The sequence below is a fragment of the Chrysemys picta genome, unplaced genomic scaffold (assembly GCF_011386835.1).
Source record: "Chrysemys picta bellii isolate R12L10 unplaced genomic scaffold, ASM1138683v2 scaf615, whole genome shotgun sequence".
Taxonomy (NCBI): domain Eukaryota; kingdom Metazoa; phylum Chordata; order Testudines; family Emydidae; genus Chrysemys; species Chrysemys picta.
This window is the reverse complement of record NW_027053322.1, coordinates 2,501-7,500: the sequence shown is the minus strand read 5'-3', so window position 1 is coordinate 7,500 and position 5,000 is coordinate 2,501. Positions and strand designations below refer to the sequence as shown.

At 70.4% G+C, this 5,000-nt stretch overlaps 1 non-coding gene across 1 annotated transcript; it reads left to right on the top strand.

Moving 5' to 3' along the window:
- Positions 1–2,199: 2,199 nt before the first annotated feature.
- LOC135979006 (5S ribosomal RNA) lies at positions 2,200–2,318 on the top strand. Its single transcript, XR_010596339.1, has one exon. It is a non-coding gene; the product is annotated as a 5S ribosomal RNA (ribosomal RNA).
- The last annotated feature ends 2,682 nt before the right edge of the window (positions 2,319–5,000 follow it).

Below are 5,000 nucleotides of genomic sequence, written 5' to 3'. Positions count from 1 at the left end.
GATCGGGCCCCTGGAAGTCTGGAAAAAAGAATGGAACCTGACGCCTCCGAGGAGGGGGCGCCCAGGGAAGGAGGGAGATCCGGGTTGACCTGCTGACCGGACGGGAAAGAGGCCACCGGGCGTCCCCCCCCCCTTAAAACCTAGGGGTTGACCTGGTGGCCGGAAAGCGAACCGGCCAGCAGGTGAACCCGTTCGATTCCACGGGTTGACCTGGTGCCCGGGAAGCGAACCGGCCAGCAGGTGAACCCGTTCGATTCCACGGGTTGACCTGGTGCCCGGGAAGCGAACCGGCCAGCAGGTGAACCCGTTCGATTCCACGGGTTGACCTGGTGCCCGGGAAGCGAACCGGCCAGCAGGTGAACCCGTTCGATTCCACGGGTTGACCTGGTGCCCGGGAGGGGACTCTGAAAATTTTTCAGCCCTTTCGACTCGGGGTTGACCTGGTGGCCGAGAGGGGACTCGCACGGCAGGCAAGCCGCCCTGGGCTCACCCTCCCCGGCCGCAGCGAGGGACTGCCACCCGGCCGACTGGATCGGGCCCCTGGAAGTCTGGAAAAAAGAATGGAACCTGACGCCTCCGAGGAGGGGGCACCCAGGGAAGGAGGGAGATCCGGGTTGACCTGCTGACCGGACGGGAAAGAGGCCACCGGGCGTCCCCCCCCCCTTAAAACCTAGGGGTTGACCTGGTGGCCGGAAAGCGAACCGGCCAGCCGGTGAACCCGTCCGATTCCACGGGTTGACCTGGTGGCCGGGAAGCGAACCGGCCAGCAGGTGAACCCGTTCGATTCCACGGGTTGACCTGGTGCCCGGGAGGGGACTCTGAAAATTTTTCAGCCCTTTCGACTCGGGGTTGACCTGGTGGCCGAGAGGGGACTCGCACGGCAGGCAAGCCGCCCTGGGCTCACCCTCCCCGGCCGCAGCGAGGGACTGCCACCCGGCCGACTGGATCGGGCCCCTGGAAGTCTGGAAAAAAGAATGGAACCTGACGCCTCCGAGGAGGGGGCGCCCAGGGAAGGAGGGAGATCCGGGTTGACCTGGTGACCGGACGGGAAAGAGGCCACCGGGCGTCCCCCCCTTAAAACCTAGGGGTTGACCTGGTGGCCGGAAAGCGAACCGGCCAGCCGGTGAACCCGTCCGATTCCACGGGTTGACCTGGTGGCCGGGAAGCGAACCGGCCAGCAGGTGAACCCGTTCGATTCCACGGGTTGACCTGGTGCCCGGGAGGGGACTCTGAAAATTTTTCAGCCCTTTCGACTCGCGGTTGACCTGGTGGCCGAGAGGGGACTCGCACGGCAGGCAAGCCGCCCTGGGCTGACCCTCCCCGGCCGCAGCGAGGGACTGCCTCCCGGCCGACAGGATCGGGCCCCTGGAAGTCTGGGGGGGGGGGGGAATCGCCCCACGCCTCCGAGGAGGGCTGCCCGGGCGGGCCTGGCCCCGGAGCTCGAAAAAAAAAAAAAGGATCGGGCCCACTAGAGACATGGACCAGGCCGCCCTGGGCTCACCCTCCCCGGCCGCAGCGAGGGACTGCCTCCCGGCCGACTGGATCGGGCCCCTGGAAGTCTGGGGGGGGGGGGGAAATGGAACCTGACGCCTCCGAGGAGGGGACGCCCAGGGAAGGAGGGAGATCCGGGTTGACCTGGTGACCGGACGGGAAAGAGGCCACCGGGCGTGCCCCCGTTAAAACCCCTAGGGGTTGACCTGGTGGCCGGAAAGCAAACCGGCCACTGGGTAGGCCGGTCGGCAACCTAGGGGTTGACCTGGTGGCCGGGAAGCGAACCGGCCAGCAGGTGAACCCGTCCGATTCCACGGGTTGACCTGGTGCCCGGGAGGGGACTCTGAAAATTTTTCAGCCCTTTCGACTCGGGGTTGACCTGGTGGCCGAGAGGGGCCTCGCACGGCAGGCAAGCCGCCCTGGGCTCACCCTCCCCGGCCGCAGCGAGGGACTGCCCCTCCCCACCCCCCGGCTGACAGGATCGGGCGCACTGGAAGTCCGGGACAGTATTTTCCCCGACGCCGGGGAGGGCGGGCGGAGGGGCTCTGGCGGCCAGCCCGGGCCCCGGAGCTCGAAAAGGAAAAAAGGACCGGGCCCGCGAGAGACGGGGGCCCTGCCGCAGGGGGGGGGGCAGTCCGACCGGGGCTCACCGTGCGGCAGGCCCGGGCGTCGGCAGGGGAAAGCGGGCGAGGAGGCGCGGGGCCGGGTGCCTACGGCCATACCGGACCGAACGCCCCCGATCCCGTCCGATCTCGGAAGGTAAACCGTCCCGGGCCTGGCTAGTACTTGGATGGGTGACCGCCTGGGAATCCCAGGTGCCGTAGGCAGCTTTTCCCGGTCCGAGTCAGCTCTCTCTCCTTTTCTGGGGGGGAAGGAGAGGGGGGGACGGGCCGGAAAGCCCCTCGTCGCTCCTGCCGAGTCGGAGGTCGCGGCCGCAGGTCACGGGTCTGGGCGCCTGGGGTCCGGCTCCCCACCCACCCGGCTTCCTCCGCGGAGGACCCCCCCCGGGGCCACCGAAGCCGCTGGGGGAGACGCCGGGCATGGGGCGGACTGGCCCGGACCCTCCCGGCCGCCGGCCCGCAGGTCCGCCCCGAATCCCCCCCCGCGGCCACCCAGGCCAGGCCTGGCCAGGCGGGACGGACGGCGGGTGTCCAGCGCCCAGCGGCTTCCTCCAGCGGGGACCCACGGACCCCAAAGCCGCAGGGGGAGGCCCCGGGCCTGGGACGGACTCGCTCGGACCCCCTGCGCCCGGCCGCCGGCCCGCGGGACCGCCCCGAATCCCCCCGCGGCCACCCAGGCCAGGCCTGGCCAGGCGGGACGGACGGCGGGTGTCCAGCGCCCAGCGGCTTCCTCCAGCGGGGACCCACGGACCCCAAAGCCGCAGGGGGAGACCCCAGGCCCGGGACCGACTCGCTCGGACCCCCCGCCTCCCCTGCGCCCGGCCGCCGGCCCGCGGGACCGCCCCGAATCCCCCCGCGGCCACCCAGGCCAGGCCTGGCCAGGCGGGACGGACGGCGGGTGTCCAGCTCCCAGTGGCTTCCGCCAGCGGGGACCCACGGACCCCAAAGCCGCAGGGGGAGGCCCCGGGCCCGGGACGGACTCGCTCGGACCCCCCGCCTCCCCTGCGCCCGGCCCCCGGCCCGCGGGACCGCCCCGAATCCCCCCGCGGCCATCCAGGCCAGGCCTGGCCTGGCGGGCCGGTGTGCAGCTCCCCCGGGCTTCCTCCCCCGACGACCCGCGCCCCCCTGAGCCGCAGGCGGAGACCCCGGCCCCGGGGCGGACCGGCCCGGGCTCGCCCGAGCCCCCTGCGCCCGGCCCGCAGGACCGCCCCCCCGAATCCCCCGGGAGAGGCCCGGCCTGCACGCCACTGACGACCCGCGGCCCCCAAAGTCGCAGGAGGCGCCCCCCCCCCCCGGTTAGCCCCGTCTCGCTCCGCGCCCCCCGCCCCTCGCTGCCGGGACCGGGCGCCGCCCCAGAGTCAGCCGCAGCCGGCCGGCCTGAGAGCTGCCCTCCTGTGGACGACGGTGAGTTTACCTTGATACTAACCGGCCGTCAGCCAGGTCAACCCCATTGCTAGACTGGGGTGGACCTGGTGGCCGAGTGGGGACTTGGAACATTTGACAGCTGCTTCCCGGGGCTTGACCGGTTGTCCTGAACGCCCCCCACCCCCACCCCCAGCCCCCGGCTCCTGCTCCCCTCTCCCCAGCCTCGGTGCTCCGCTCCCTGCCTCGGAGGCTGCCTCTCTGCGGCGCCTGCATCGCCTCCGAGGACGCGCACCCTCCGGAGGCTGGACGTAAACCCACCACTGCCGCCGACCCGGCTCTCCGAGGGACGACTGTGAGGCCCCCCACCCCACCCCACCCCCGGACCGCCCTGGGGACGACTGCTAAGCCTCCCCCACCGGACCGCCCGGGGGAAGACTGCGACGCCTCCCGCCAGGCCCCCACCCAGCCTGGGGGAAGACTGCTAAGCCTCCCCCCCACACACACACACACACACTGTCGGGGGATGACGATTAAGCCTCTCCCGGACTGCCCGGGGGAAGACTATTAAGCCTCCCCTGGAACCACTATTAAGCCTGCCCCCGGAGTCCTCGGGGGATGACTGCTAAGCCTCCCCCACCGGACCACCCGGGGCAAGACTGCTAAGCCTCCCTCCCACACACACACACTGTCAGGGGAGGACTATTAAGCTTTCCCGCTGGAGCGCCCGGGGCGGACGACTGTTAAGCCTGCCCCCGGAGTCCTCGGGGGAGGACTATTAAGCTTTCCCCCCTGGAGCGCCCGGGGGGGGGGGGGGGGGGGACGACTATTAAGCCTGGCCCCCGGAGTCCTCGGGGGACGACTATTAAGCCTCCCCCGGACCTGCTCCCTCTCGACTATTAAGCCCCCCCTCTGCGGTCCTCAGCACCACTGCCGCGCTGCCCTGGGAGTGGGGTGACATCCGGTCCGGAAAGCAAACCGGCCACCAGGTCAACCCGTCGAATCCAATGGGTTGACCTGGTGGCCGGAAAGCAAACCGGTCGCCAGGTCAACCCGTCGAATCCAATGGGTTGACCTGGTGGCCGGAAAGCAAACCGGCCGCCAGGTCAACCCAGTAGATTCAGCGGGTTGACCTGGTGGCCGAACGGGGACTTTGAAAATTTGACAGCCGCTTCCCGGGGGTTGACCTGTTGTCCCGGTGGGGACTTTGAACATTTGACAGCCGCCTCCCAGGGCTTGACCTGTTGTCCCGGTGGGGACTTTGAACATTTGACAGCCGCCTCCCAGGGCTTGACCTGTTGTCCCGGGGGGGACTTTGAACATTTTACAGCCGCTTCCCGGGGCTTGACCTGGTGGCCGAGTGGGGACTTTGAACATTTGACAGCCGCTTCCCGGGGGTTGACCTGTTGTCCTGAACGCCCCCCACCTCCCCCCCCCCGGCTCCTGCTCCCCACTCCCCAGCCTCGGTGCTCCGCTCCCTGCCTCGGAGGCTGCCTCTCTGCGGCGGCTGCATCGCGTCCGAGGACG